Genomic DNA, 13,539 nt, shown 5'->3' on the forward strand with positions numbered 1-13,539 from the left:
ACTCCTGGCAATGTTCTGTGATTTTCTGAGCTCTTATCAGATTTAGGAATCCTTACAGTTCATGCTGTTTCCTCTTGGCCTTTGTGTAGCTGGCTGCATATCCTAAATAGGTGTTAGATTTTGTATGTCTCATTGTCCTTAGCCACTGGTATAATGTTTTGCATTATATCTTGAAGAAAAGCTTCATGAAAAATTGAGGAGTATCCAAAGAAACAAGCTGTATTTACTTTATCGTAAATGAAAACAAGATTTGATTTCCTTTTGGCTGGCCAGTTATTGGTATCTTCTGAAATGAAACAAACATCAAGCAGAAAATGAACTGATTCAGCAGATAACACAAACATTTTAATATAATTCTTTGAAGTTTTGCCATGTTTCCTCTACAGTTCTCCTTCTCACCATATCCCTTTCTCATGAGTCAAAAAGCATTTCTCAATCAGGGTCGATTTTGTCTTATATGGGAAATCTGCCAATGTCTAGAAGCATTATTTTTAAATCATAAAGGTTGAGGAGGGGATGCTGCCACACATTCTAGCATGCAAAGTGCAACCTCCTGCAGCACAAGCTGATGTAGGCAGAAACATCAACAGTACCAAGTAGGGGATCTCAGACCTAACAGATTATGAAGCCTCAAGAGCTGAAATTGCTCAGCAGAGCAGGGCTTGGACATGCCTGTCTGACCTGAGTGTCAATTTATTGTGAAAACAGAGAATCAAGTTTTCAAATGATGACCAAAATTGTCATTTTACAGGACGTGAGTCCTTCCCGCTTCTTTCATTTTTATGTTGACAAAAAAATACACATGGACCATGTTCCCATATTCTTTTCTTAAAGAAGAGAACAGGAAGTTCCTTAGCCATCTTGAACTCCACTTGCCTCTATTCTCTAAGATGTTTGCACACAATTTGCTTGAGTAACTGTCATCACACTCACAATCCTTCCGTACTGATGCATATTTTTACATTTCATATCAGTACAGCTCTTTGGCAGATGCTAATTTACAGAAAGCTGAGTATATTCTTGAGATCAATCTGTTCAGAGCTATTGAAAAGTTTGGTTATGCATGAGCTTGGATACTTGGTTACACAAGAGAGCAAGGAGATGTTGTACATTTCATATATCAACCACCAAATAACCACTGACTAATATTAATAATGCTATACACTTCTCAGAGTCTGAAAATATTGAATAATAAATATTGAATAATGTTTGAATATGGATGAATGTGAACCTAGGAAGAATGGCATCAAAGCTTGGGGGACAATTGTGTGGAAATGCACATATACACACATTGCAGACTACATTAAGTAGGTTTTATTCTACTTTGTGTGCAATATCAGGAGTACTGTGTGTGTGTGTGTGAATGTAAAAATGTATGCAAATTTGTGGGCACAACACACATATAAGTGATTTAGAAAGAAATAGTAAATAAATGAAGAAGTAGCCAATTTTATGTAACTTTGGTGTTTACAAATCTGACCAATACTTCTGAGCCATACTAAATATGACAAAATACTCATGTTCTTTGATGCTGCTACTCCTAGAACATACAAATCTTAAATTTATTCTCAGTTTTTTTAAACTTGCATGCTTAATGAGGCAGTCATTAGTTCAGTTAAAAAAATGTCTGATAGAAAACTTTCTTAACTCTCTAACTGCCACATAAGTAGCAGAGATTGGTTTTAATTAAGAGAAAAACTGTCACATAAGGAGGTTTATGAATGCATCTCACCAGCATGATTGGTGTGAGTCCAGTGATTTCTTTTAAATGTAAAACCAACATCAATAAATTCATTCTTTGCAGCCAGGATGAAGCTGTTACATATTTATTTGTTGAAGTAAGAGTTTTTGAATTAAGTTATTAAGCATATTTATTAGTTGCCATCACATTTGCTATGGGATGTCAGTATCATTCACAGTAAACTGTGCATTTGATAACCCAATCCCCAAATTATGAAACAAACGATATTCAGCTCAACAGACGGCTTTCACTTCTCAGTTAGAAAAGGGAGCAGAAAATGAACCTGCTTCCTGCAGAAGGAAACCTTGTTAGTTTTTAGAGAAAATTCAACCACTACTTTACACACAGCCTTATCCAGAGATAAACTCTGAATATATTTTATGACTTTTAAAGGACTTTTTTCTATATTCTGCAGCAGAAAAGAGGGCTGATTAGGACAGAAAATATAGTATTTTCCAGAAATTAATGAGAATTCATCTGGGAAGCAGAATTAATTACTTTTTCTGATTTCAATAGAAACATTTTAATTTGAGGTGCGTGTACCCCCCTGCCACGTGGATTCTGACACACGTGCTCCTGCCAGCATTTGGTTTTGGTTGCCTCATGATCGCATGTGCTATGGTTGGCTGAGCAAGGCCATGTTTTTGCTGTCTTTGTCCCAACAGAGAGTTATTTGCAGTATGGAGGCCCTGGATCATGATCCTGTTAAAATACAGCAGGTTATCATCATTGCAAGTCTAGTTGGTGGAAGGCATGACAACATGGTTTCCTGTTATTTAACATATTGTAATCCTTCCGGAAGGATGCTTTTTCTTGACAAATGTAGAAATCACTGAGAAATTACTAGAGAGAAGAGTGAGGTATATTTGAGATGTTTTTGACATGGGACACCCCTGAAGAGCTTAGTCCAACTGAGTCAGGCTTTTTACCTCAGACTTCCAAAAAATTGTCAGCTCAACTGTCTTACCCAAAGGCCTGTCACACACTTTAGATCATGAACAGGACAGTTTACGACTTGAACTTCAAAGTCAGCTCATGACACAGAGCCCATAATACAAGTGCTATAAAATGGGAACATGGCCCATCGATGGCACTGAGATTGAATTTGCCTGCAGTGTGATATTGTGACACCGAAGGGCTTTGGACAAAGTAGGGTGCGTCTGTTACTGACCGTCAGTAAAGTCCCATTGTCACCAGAAGTTATAAGATTCACAGTCATAACAGAAATAATGAAAGTTTATTACATTTTAGTGTGCAATTTTACACCACAGATTTTTCTGACAATTTTCCCAGTAGTTTCGAATCAGCTAGCTCCCTAATACCTAGAGCACTCTTGTGAGATCAAAGCTATTCTCATTGTCCAAGTCAAGCTCTGTCTCAGGAGTTAATCACTCTGACAAGTGTTACAAAGCTTCTAATTGAAGAGGCAGGGCTAGGGTCTAGTTCTTCCAATGCAAATTTTGTATCTTTTTGGCTATGACATGGACTTACCCTTATCCTGACTTCTAGAAAATCTCAAATCTCTGAAGAAAATTTCAAAATGAAGAACAAGTCTGAGTTTCACCTAGAAGATCACCTCCTACTGATTCCTCCCACCTCTTCACCTCCACAGGAGACCCTCAGCCAAAGTCAGCCCTCCTAGTCAGAAGAAACAAGAGCTTAGACCCTCCAAGAGAAGGGTTAGAGGACAATAAGGTCTCATGTGTTCTTCAGAGTCTACCACATGAAATACATTGAATGCATCATGCAACTGAAAATCTAAATTCTGCAAGATGTACTCGGTGGCTTTCTTCTCACTGTGCCTCAGGATGGCTCAGCATGCAGGCCGCCACTTCTTCTGGATTTAAGATAAGGACGTGCAGAACCCCTAGATCTTGAAAAAAATATCCATATATAGTCACAATTTCATATTTTTAAATAATTAACTTCGAGTCATTTTACAGATATTCATCAAAAGAATCTTGGGGGAAATGCTTAGGGCATTTTCGTTTTCTTTTTCTTTCAGTGAAGGTGAATGGTATTTTTGTAATGTACGGGAATGATTTTGGTGTTAATATTTATTTTGATATTTTTTAAGTCATTCAATACTCTGTGATTAAATAAAGTGTAGGTTGTGGCTTTTTCTGGAAAGCCTTAATTCTTCATTTTTTAAGCAAATAATATGTAAACGGCTTGGGACTTGAGAGTCAGAATTCTGTGTCTCCCTCACTTCAGTGCTGAAATCCTAACTTCTGCGGTGACTAGAAAGTGAGTCAGCCCCGCAGAAGATGAGCATGTCACTGGGGCAGAGCCTTAATTAATAGGCTTAGTGTCTTTATAGAAAGTCCTGAGGAAGAGCCCTTACTTTTCTGTCAGGTGGGGAGGACAAGCAAGAAGGATCAGCTCTGACCCGGAGTGTGGGTCCTGGTCAGACACCGAATCTGTTGGCATCTTACTCTTCATCTTCCCAACTTTGAGCCACCCAGGGGATGAAACATTCTCATAGTGACCCGAATGGAATAATAAGACCACATTTATATTAAATCCTCCTGTTTTACTGTGTAGTATTGTAAAATAGGTCTTAGATTTTGCAGACAAATTTTAAAGTATTTTTTGGCATCACTAGGTCACAGAGATTTCTGTGTTGACCTATTATGGTGTGTATTAATAAAAAGAAAGTGCACTGTAATGATGTTATTAGTTCCTCAATTTATTGACCTTATTGCAATGTAGTGTAGGTATTTAGAGTACACAATCCCATTGTACTTTGCCACTCCTGAATTGTGTGCTCCTGGGAAATTGCCTCAGTTTCTCCTCTGTAATTAGACTACTTTCCTCATTGGGCTATTATGGGAATCACAATATTTAGTTATAAAACCATGCAGAGCAGTGTCTAGTCTTGAATAAGTACTTCAGGCATATTATTATTTCAGGTAGTACTATTACAAAAGGTTAAGCTTCCTCGGAGGTCTGATGACACTGAAGATATTTGTCCCTGCAGAATACTTGATGGGGGTACACAGACTCAAAGCCACTTTCCTTAGTGAAGCAAAGAAGCTGCCAGAAAATAAGTATTTTTGAACTGTTTCTCTTTGATTTCTGAAAGGAATAGAGAGGAAAAAAAAGAGAAGAACCTTAGAATATTAACTATATATGTAAAAATCTGATTTCTCACAAACTAATCATACTTGTGCTTTTTCTCTCATTATTTTTGTTTTTATATGAACACCTATACAACCTAGTAGAAAGACGTTAAGTATAAAATGCATCATTGTTAACTATTAGATCTCTAAGATTCATTCATGTACATAACTGAAACTTTTTACCCTCTGACTCATTTCTTCCTTTAGAAATGCTCTCTGCTGTTTACTTTTTGCTCCCTGTGCCAATGAATTTGACTATTGTAGATTCCTCCCATAAGCCATATTGTGTGTTATCATTTATATTTTTAAAATAAGCTTTACTTTTCAATAAGCCTTCAACACTGTAAGATGATTTCTCTGGGTACTTCCTTTCCTAATGGTTTTATTTGTAAATTAATCACAATTAACTGAAACAGTATACTTTAAAAATTAATGAAGCAAAAGTGTATCCCACTGAAATATTCCTTTCCTGTGGGTTCATTCATGTGCTCAGTGATGAGATTGTTTCAATGAACAGGGCATAATGTGTGTCAAAACCTCAGCCCCACTTCCTGTGTGAGAAAAAAATAACTTAACCAAGTTTGAGCTAGGCCATTTTATTGAAAATAGTCTGACTGGGCTAAGGATTTAGCTCAGTGGTTCCGATGCCTACCTTGGAAGCACAAGGTCCTGAGTTCGATCCCCAGTACCAAAAAAAAAAAAAAAAGAAAGAAAGAAAGAAAGAAAATAGTCTGATTAATTTGCCCTGTACATATTTCTCTCTGCACTCTCTCCAATTGCTTGCTACCAAGGACATAAAATCATTTTCCTTTGTGGAATAATAATTATGCTGATGTTCTCTGTCTTTCACCTTGTCTTTTCCTTGGGGGTATTAATTACTACAAAATGTAAGCTATTTTCAGATATTATTCAAGAAGGAAATGATACAAATGCTACTTTTACAGAATTCATGAACATGGAGATGAAAGTAATGAGTCTGTTCAGAAACAGAATAATACATTGAGGGATGGTAAAAATTGGTCACCTTGGGGGGTCAGAGAAAGACAACATTTTAGGCACAATCTGGATGTTGCATACATAGGAGAGATTCAGAGCATATAAACCAGAAGCTCAAATTAGTAATTTAGAAATCAACAAAGTATTTCAGCCACATAAACCTGTATTTAAATAGTTCTAAATCGCTAATTACACCAAATTTCCACATATGCAATTAAGTTATATTTGATAATTACTTCATCCAGAAATAGCCTAAGATTAAATTTGTATGACATAGTTAAAGAAAATTGAAACATACAAGTGGAAACTACAGCAATACACTGTTACTGGCTGCCACTATTTCTTGCTCTGAAACACAGAATCTTTCCTAATCTGCAGTATGACTGCTCCAGCCAAAGCTGAACATACTCCAGAGTAACTATTGTTCAGTTCATGCCTCCTAATCCTGAACCAGCATTTCGTCAGCAGCTTCCTTGCCCAAAGTTTTCAGAACTAAGTGGGATCATCTCAGGGCTTTAAAATCAGACATATCCAGATTTATAGCTGGCTTCTGCTACTCGAAGATATAATATGATCCACATTAATTACCACACCTGAAAAATGAGTATAAAGCTACCCAGCTCTCAGGCCCAAAATGAGTGTTAAATGAGCTTTCATGAGTCCAGCCCCATGCAAAATGAAGCATCCCCTGAATCAGTCTACAAAAAAGGAGTCAGAGCTAGAAGATTAGGAAAAACTTCCTTCTACATTCTAAAGAAAGATGCTATGCACATTTAAAGATTAAAAAGCACAGAAATATGACAGAACATAAGTACATGAAGAAATGTTCAACATTGCTGGCCATTTGAGAAATGGAAATTAAAACAATCCCGAGATTCCACCTTAGCTAAGAAAGAATGGCCATTATCAAGAAATCATGCTGCAGAGGTTGTAAGGAAAAAGAACCCTCCTTGCTCTGTTGTTAGGAATGCAAACCAGGAAAACCACTATGGAAATAAGTATGGAGATTCTGCAACAAACTAAATCTAGAAATTCCATTCGACCTTGCTATTCCTCTTCTAGATATCTGTCCCCAAATGTTAGAGACATCATATTATAATGATCCATGCATATTCATGTTTATAGCAGAATAATTCATAATAGCTACATCTTGGAATTGGCCTATAGGTCTATCTACAGATGAATGGCTAAAGACACTGTGGTACCTAGACACAATGGAGTACCACTGTGCCAAAAAGAAGGATAAACTGGAGTCATTTGGAGGAAATTGGGTGCACCTTAAGACCGTAATAATAAGTGAAATAAATCAGACATACAAGATTATCACATCATTTCTAGTATATGTGAACTGCAGAGTAAAAATAAAGAACAAAGTCAAAGAAAATAAGAAGTACAGAGATAGATCTTAAATGGGAAGGGGCCCAAGATAAGGTGGGAGGGGAGACAGGGGAATGAAAAGGGTTGAAAACAGGAAGGAAGATGTGTTAGGTATTTGTAACAACTCCACGCAAGGAATGCAAATATTATGTACTGAACACATGGATGAATAAAATGAAAAACTAAACCACAGCACTGGCTCCTCCTTCACTCCTCACAGCTGCAGTGCAGACACCAGAGGGAGCGTGAGGATTATAACGAAGAGAACGGCTGACCCGTTCCCCCTGTACGCACCTTTCCGGTTTGCTTCTGCAGGACGGCCAGAGGGTGATACGGGTAGGGGTAGAGAGCCTGACCTCCGTGGTCGACTTGGCTGTGGTTACGGAAGTGACCACGTGCTCATGTGGCACTGTGGACTCGAGGAAGTTGCCTTTGGGAAACCTCTCCCTGCATTTGCTGTGTGTTCCTGAACCCCATGACCCTTAGCTGACCCCAGAAAGAAAGGCTAAGACCCCGACTGGCCTGGATTACAGCTATGAGTGAAGCAGTTATTTTCAGGGACTAGCTTCCCTTACAAGTACAAGCCTGGCGAAGGCTCCCTGCTGAGAAACTTGGTTAAGTTTCTCCTTGCCTTGTGGTTCTGCTACCTGGCAGCTTCATTTCTCAGCATTTGACATATTGTACATAAACATCTGCTTGGCACGACTTTCATTTCTGATTTCTTCATTCTTTTCTGGACCTGATTTCCCTGTCTTCAGTTAGAGGATTTCAGCTTTGAGTCAGCTTGCTGCCTGCCCTGTTCCTCCATTCTTCCCTGGATGGTGGGGAAAACTTAGAGAAAAGCAGGGGGTCTTTTCACAGGGGATCCTCAGCTCCCAGACCCCGGCCTGATGTTGCACTTCTCCTCTACATCAATTATCAAGGTGGAAGCTTCAAGAAAACCACTCCAGGTGTGGGTGTGACTTACAGGGAGAGACCAGGTTTCCTGGATTCAGGAGCTACTGAAACTAAAGGTTCTTCTGGTTTCCAAAGCTTCAGAGTGTTATGTGATCCATTCTTCTCATGGAAAATTTCCCTGCAGTTCAGTACAGAAATCCATACTTACTATTTCCTAGAAATCTGGAAGTCATGGGTGTGGAAGATGGCCCTTCTGCCAAAGCAGAGAGAACTGAGGAGAATCTCCCCCCATAGAATGTATTATTGTGTTGTCTTGAGGCTGGGTACATACTTAGGGAAGGTACGTCAGCATCATACACCTTGGAATTGAGCCTGCTAAGGTGGAGAAGCCTTCATAGAAAGGATCTTGTGAAACCAGGAAGCAAGAAGGTCTTTATAACATGTCAACGAGGCAGCATACACAACTCCCAGGGAATTCAGGGTAGCAGTGTCCCAGGGTGGAGGGGTAGAGGTCAGGATCAGAGGTAGTCCTCGGAAAACATGCAAAAACGGTTACACACAAACTCACACACATGGCTACGTAGAGGGGCCCTCAAGGGACAGATCACAGTGAATGTCAGTAACACTTTTGTGTCTCCTCCTCCCCACTCACTCTGGAAGGGCCAATGCCTCTTAAACCTCGGGTGGAAGATGCGGAGAAAGAGCGGGGAACAGCTGACGCATACTCTGCCCTCTTCACAGTTGTTCTGTTGTTCCTGGTATGGAGAAGGGAGGATGAAAGAACATCTTGAAAGAGTTAGGGCTATGCCACGCCAAAATATGCCAATTTGGTACACTGAATATTTTGAGCAGAAAACACCCGAGAACAGCAAATGTTAGAAGATCACTCTGACCTTCAGTTTCTCCAGAAGGGAGAAAAAGAATTTCCCTGACAGCACCCAACCTACGCTACACAGAGTCACTGTTCACATCAAGGACAAGGATCTAAGCCCAAGACTAACCATTAAGATCCTAACCACGTCTCTGCTTTGTCACATTTTCACAACTTACTGCCAGGTGTCTGAGTAGGCAAGTGTTCAATTCTAACTTCATCCTTCAACCTTAATTTCCTTGTGGAGGTGCTGTAGCATGTAGAGTTTATATTAAATAAATTTCTGTGCTTTTACTTATTGATCTTATGGATCTGTCCATCTCAATTGAATTCTCAGACCCATTGAAAAAAACCATACAAGGTAGAGGTTATAATTTTGCCTTCCCTAAACTTTCAAGAGCAGAAAATGATAATACATTATATAATACTAGTTCTTGGACTTTTAAATATGGCATTATTATGGTATTACAAACATAATTAGCAAGAGAAGAGTTGGTTGGTGTTAGAGAAGGCTGTGTTGGTCTGTTCAAGAGCAGGAAAGGAATATTTGGCTGATTAATAGAGAGAAATAGGAATATATTATCCTGAAAAAAATGCATATACATTCCTAAATGACATCTTATCTTTAAATTTTGCACTGATGTGCCTGTGGAAGGAGGATGCGATGTGAGGGCTTTGTTTTTCTGCATGTACACATTTGTGCATGTGTGTCTGTCTGTGTATTTATTCATCTACTCCTGAATGGTGGGGTGGAAGTTACAGGGAATTTATACTGCAGAACAGCTTGCTACCAGTACACCACTATTAATACCAGGGTTTGTTAATCAACACAATGGCTGTTAGGCACTGTTTTCCATTGGTGGGAACCTGAGCCTTAAGCCTGTAGGTTGACCCCAACAATACTGAGGCACTCACCATTACATTGCAGGGTGTACAAATCTAGAAACTGGCACTAGACATTTTGATAGTTATTAATTTTATCAGCACATGAGAGTTGTACATATTAATAGAGTTCCATGTGACATCCCCATACACGCTTATGGCACATGGTGACCAAATCCAACCTCTGTTTTGTCTACCTTCCTCCTGGAAGAACTTTCTACACAACCTCTAGACATCACTTTTCTACCTTCAGATCAATGAATTTTAAATTCCACAGATGAGAAAGAACACGGAGAACCTTCATATTAGACTTTTAAATATGATAGCCTAGATTTAAATCCTGAGGAGTCTTATTGAACAGCTGTTGATTAGGAGGTTAATTGGGCCTCCGACTCCGATTTTGTGAATCCTGCTTTTAGAACATTGTAGCATTTGTTGGAGAAATCTTCCCTGCCAGGCACTACTAAAGCTCCTAAAGCAATGCATTTAGGAGTTAGGTCTTTAATAGGACTGGAAGGACTCTGATCGTCCCTGCTTTTGTGTGGCAGTACGCGTTGATTTCATTATAATGAAAATTGATAGTGGCAATCTGGACTCACATTAATGTTGAGCTATTTGGAAATGACTTATATTTATTGAAGAAACTAAGTTGCGTGTGACCAAATTAAATTGTATTTCCTGAGACAATTAGTTTTGAGATCAAAGGAAATCTCTTTCTTCTTCAGAAATTCTCCATAGTGCAGAGCAAGTCATGACACTCACTAATTAAATGCCCTTGGTGGCTTGTCCTCACTGGAAGAATAAAAGCTCAGCTGCTTCTTCTGATGTTGGAATCCCATTACAAATTCGCCCAAGTTGACCTTCTTTTCCACTGTGTGCCTCCCACAATCCAGGGCCCAGTTCTATCATTATTCATCTAAGAACTATCAGCTAACAGAAGCTGTCCAAAGTAAATCAGAAAGGATTCTTGCTTTGAAGCATGTAAAAATGTAGAATCAGATGAAGAGAGTTAATCTAAGAGATTTATGAATGAGTCTATCAGATACATGAAAAAATTCCAGAGATTCGGGGTGATAATTGAATATATAGTGGTTCTCAGCTCACTTTTGTTGCTGACCTGTGAGTTCTCGTCTCAAGCATTTTTTTGGCTTGATCATGATGTTTCCATTGCCTAGATTAACTTTTCTCCTTGATTCTTTAACTTTATCCAATATTTCTCTCCATTGCAATATTTCCTCCATTCTGTGTCTTCCTAGCTCCCCTTCCTACCCCTCTGGTAGAACTTAACTGGCTCCATTGTGTTTCCACAGAAAACTATTCCTAAGTTTACTACAGCAGAGTTGCACTTTAAAAGATGGTTATAGACCTAATAAAAAATAGGCATCTGAAATGAATAGTCATTTCTCTGATGAAAAAGTACAAATGGCCAATTAATACATGAAAAAATGTTCAACAGCACTGACCATTCAAGAAATGAAAATTAAAACAACATTGAAATCCCATCTCACTCCAGAAAAAATGGATCTTATCAAGAAATCAACCAAAAACAGATGCTAGGGAGGTTGTGAAGGAGGGAGGGAGAACATTTCTTCATCGGTCTTGGGAGTATAAACCTGTATAGAAATCAGAATGGAGATTCCTCAAAAAGCTAACAATATATATTGCATTTGACCCAGCTATTCCACTTCCAGGTATCTTCTAAAAGATTTAAAGACAACATATTACAGTGATACATGCATGCTCATGTATATAGCACCACAATTCATAATAGCTAAATCTTGGAAATAGCCTATATATCAATCAGCAGATGAATGGATAAAGAAAATGTGCTATTTCCACATAATGGAATACCACTCTGCTGTTTAGAAGCATAAATTTGAGTCATTTGTAGGAAAATGGATGCATCTTGAAATCATAAACTCAAGTGATACAAATCAGAGATACGGGCTTAAATATAACATGGTTTCTCTTTATGAGAAATTCAATATATAAATAAAGTGAAATATAAGAGACAGATAACAGGGAGAGAGAAAGAGAGAAAGTTACTATAGTCCATCACAGACAATGTTTCTAAAAGTGTGCGTTGATTTAGTATGATTGTTTTATGTGTTTTTCTGTCCTGTTAATGTAATTGTTAATCTGTATTTATGCTAGTTAACTTTATAAGAGCTTATAAGATAAATAAATGAATCTGATACTGGCAAAGTAAAAGGAAAGTGGAGGGACATGGGAAAAAGGAAATGAGATGCGTTAAGAGAATGTACCAATTCCCTACGATGTAATCATTCTGTCCTGCAAACATGTACTAATAAACTAAAAATTAAAACAGATTAAAAGACTTCAGTGGCCATCTTCCTATTAGATGTTGCCCAATTTCAGAGCACAGATTTCCTATGTGGGATTTTTAAGACACACTTTTTTTTAAAAAAACAAAGAACAAATTAATGAATGGTCTGCTGTAAATAAATACAAGTTAGAAGACAATGTGATGTCAGTTAGAAATTCTGGATAAGACAATTGCAAGAACTTTTAGCTGCTGACTGTTCTATCCTATGTTAACCCTCTTGAAACTAGCATGGAGAACACAGACACTATTGGGAGCTTTATTCTGCACCAGCTGCATCTCAAATTCTAACTGACCTTTCCACAAATGAATAAATAACCATCACAGGCTATAACTGTAAATACGAAAGCTCTGCCTAAAGTCATCACAACTCCAGCAGGTTTTCACTGCAGGTCACCCTTTAATTTGACAGTTATTTGTAAAGAACTGGTGGTCTGTGAGGAATGATAATAAATTGCATCCCTCCATTCCTCCAGTGAGAAACTGAGGCCCAGAGGGTCAATGTTTGATTCACATAGTTTGAATATAATATCCCTTCAAGTAGTTCATCATGGTTTTCATAAATTTGATATTCATGATTATTATATTCATAAACATTAAAATCTACAATATGATTCATTTGTGACTAAGTTACAGAGCTGAATAGTGTATTATTTATTTGTTTGATTTTGATCAAACTCTGCAACAGCTCCTTATTCAACTTTTCTCTACTCATAATCTGACTGTTTAGTAAGTCTTGTAAATTTACATGCAAATACTTTTCTTGGAAAAAGTATACCTTAAGATAAGGCAGATTAAATTCCAACTACCTAGAGTTGAAAGAAAAGACGAAGCTAATAAATACAATAATCAATTTTTGGTTCTTCACTGGGGTATTAAATTTTTTTTTTTTTTTTTTGGTACCGGGGATCGAACTTGTGTCTTTGCGCTTGCGCAGCAGGTGGCGAAACCACTGGGCTAAATCCCCAGTCCCAGGCATTAAATTTTTAGTTACTCCCCAGAGTGAATTGCTAAATTCAGTGGTTTTTTTTTTTTTTTAACACAATCTACAATACGAGATACATGGAAATAAGAAAAACAATTTAAAAACTGTTTTAGTGAATGCTTTAATCAATGTAATATCTTTACTGTGTGCAGGATAAAATGTTGGTGAGAACCGAAGAGACATGATTTGCTGAACATTGTGATTCAGGGGAGGCTTATCAGCTTTGGTAAATATTTCTGTTTGTCATTCCAGAAATCTTTTAAGATATGAGAACTATGCTTCATGAGTACCAAGCATCAAGCCTCAAAGAGCAAAGAAATAAAT

General features: G+C 37.9%; 1 protein-coding gene across 2 annotated transcripts in view; it reads right to left on the reverse strand.

Annotated features, from left to right (window-relative positions):
* Ano3 (anoctamin 3) overlaps positions 1-13,539 on the reverse strand; it is a 364,844-nt gene that overhangs the window by 327,150 nt on the left and 24,155 nt on the right. The window lies entirely within an intron of this gene.

The sequence above is a fragment of the Heterocephalus glaber genome, unplaced genomic scaffold, assembly GCF_053883595.1.
Source record: "Heterocephalus glaber isolate CG9 unplaced genomic scaffold, H.glaber_assembly_v1.0 deba00001428, whole genome shotgun sequence".
Classification (NCBI taxonomy): Eukaryota; Metazoa; Chordata; class Mammalia; order Rodentia; family Bathyergidae; genus Heterocephalus; species Heterocephalus glaber.